Source organism: Pseudophryne corroboree, chromosome 10, assembly GCF_028390025.1.
Source record: "Pseudophryne corroboree isolate aPseCor3 chromosome 10, aPseCor3.hap2, whole genome shotgun sequence".
NCBI lineage: Eukaryota > Metazoa > Chordata > Amphibia > Anura > Myobatrachidae > Pseudophryne > Pseudophryne corroboree.
In genome coordinates, this window is record NC_086453.1 from 159,251,905 (window position 1) to 159,254,606 (window position 2,702).

Consider the following 2,702-nt stretch of genomic DNA (forward strand, 5'->3'; position numbering starts at 1 on the left):
GGCACCCCGCGCATTGAGATAGTGGCTCCTCCGCTCCCATGTTCCCCAGGCTCTCCCATGTCTACCCCTGAGGTGGCACCCTCCTCTTCCCTCCTGCTGTACGATATAGTGTAGGATAGAAGCCTCCCTGCCTGTATTGAATCCACATAATGACTCAGACTCTGCTATTACTTATACTACTATGGTGCAGGCCATAAAAGAAACAATGGGGCCGCTCCTGAAAGAACAGACCGCTGATATAAACAGGCAATTAGCTCAGTTCTCTCAGAGACTCTCCACTACAGAACATAGAATGGGGGAATGCTTTGCGGACATTGCTAATTTGAAAAAGGCTGTGAGTCTCAACACTAAAGCCTGCTACCACTTACACAATAAGACAGACGAACTGGAAAACAGGGCCAGACGACAGAATCTACGTATCATAGGGTTACCAGAAACAGTGAAAGGCTCCAAATTGCTCATTTTTGTTCGTGAAACCATGCCAAGCTTACTGCAAGTTAGTAATGAATGTGCTGACATTGGCCCTCAGTGGCAAACGCAGGATTTGCATGGGGGGGTTTCCAGAACTGGGCTGAGCCAATCACGGGGGTGGGGACTGAGGTGACCCAGTATATGCTGGGTCCGTAAAACTAGTGTGTGTGTGTGTGTGTGTGTGTGTGTATATATATATATATATATATATATACATATATATATATATATATATATATATATCTACACACACACATATATATATATATATACATACATACACACACACACACATACATATACACGGGTGGTCTTCAGTATGCCAGCGGTCGGGCTCCCGGCGACCAGCATACCGGCGCCGGGAGCCTGACCGCCGGCATACCGACACTTATTCTCCCTCGTGGGGGTCCACGACCCCCCTGGAGGGAGAATAGAATAGTGTGGCGCGCGTAGCGTGGCGAGCGCAGCGAGCCCGCAAGGGGCTCATTTGCGCTCGCCACACTGTTGGTAAGCCGGCGGCCGGCCTCCCGGCGCCGGTATGCTGGTCGCCGGGAGGCCGGCCGCCGGGAGATCGTAGTGAACCCATATACACATATACATAGCATATTAAACATGCATACATATATATATATACACACACATACAGTACACATATATATACACATGTATATATATATATCATATGTATGTGTGTGTGTGTGCGTGTTTATATGTATGTATGTATATGATTGTACTGTTGTGGTGTGGTCCTGAGGACGGGGTGCTGTCCCCGAAAGTACTCGACCTGAACCTTTAATACACATTTGCTACTTTGCCATTATTGATGACTCCAGAGTGCCTTCTTCCTTGGATTTGCATTTATGTATATACATGTGTATATATGAAGGCACATGGATATATATGTACTATAATTAAAATAAAGTAAACTTTTATTGCACTTGCAAGTGCCACCAGGAAGACAGCAGGCTGCAGATGATGCTAGACAGTCATTAATAATACTCATGCAGCTAAAAAAAAAAAAAATTTTTTTTTTTTTTTAGTGGAGGGGGGTTTCTGGGTACTCGGAAACCCCCCCTGGCTGCGCCACTGGCCCTCATTCCGAGTTGTTAGCTCGCAAGCTGCTTTTAGCAGCTTTGCACACGCTAAGCCGCCGCCTACTGGGAGTGAATCTTAGCTTATCAAAATTGCGAACGAAAGATTAGCAAAATTGCGAATAGACACATCTTAGCAGTTTCTGAGTAGCTCCAGACTTACTCGGCATCTGCGATCAGTTCAGTGCTTGTCGTTCCTGGTTTGACGTCACAAACACACCCAGCGTTCGCCCAGACACTCCTCCGTTTCTCCAGCCACTCCCGCGTTTTTCCCAGAAACTGTAGCGTTTTTTCGCACACACCCATAAAACGGCCTGTTTCCGCCCAGAAACACCCACTTCCTGTCAATCACATTACGATCACCAGAACGAAGAAAAAACCTCGTAATGCCGTGATTAAAATACCTAACTGCATAGCAAATTTACTTGGCGCAGTCGCACTGCGGACATTGCGCATGCGCATTAGCGACTAATCGCTCCGTTGCGAGAAAAAAATAACGAGAGAACAACTCGGAATGACCCCCATTGTTATAGAGAGAGCCCACCGTCTTGGCCTATTCCGGTCACAAGAGGGCAGCAGACCCCGTGCTGTGATCTTCAGGGTTTTAAATTACCTCCATAAGTAAATCCTCTGGCAAGCCTCCCGCAAACAGCGCCCTATTTCGTGGGAAGGGCACTCTCTTTTAATATTCCAGGACTATTCGACGGAGCTGACGAAGGCCAGGAAAGAATTTTCCCCCCTCTGCTCGAAGCTTATCCGGGAATACCAAAAGTTTGCGATGATATACCCGGTGAGACTGCGTATCTATAGAGACGGCTCGTTTAAAGACTTCCTCTCTGTGCATGACGCGGAGGCGTTTCTGCATTCACCAGCTGATGATTCCCATTCACAGGACTAATGCGTTTCTTATATTTCAAAACCTGGCCGTCTCTAATACGTGTGCTTGCTGTTACTAAGTTGTCACATCTTATATGCCTTTGTTATTGTCGCTGCTCAGCTATATTGATACCAACTGTTACATTGCCTATGTTGCTCATGCGGACCGTTTCGCATGCTCCTATCCTGTGGATACTGGTCCCTGGTTTGGGATACCATTGCTCTTGCTGTACTGCTGTCAGCGGCCCTGTTATAGTTTTTATT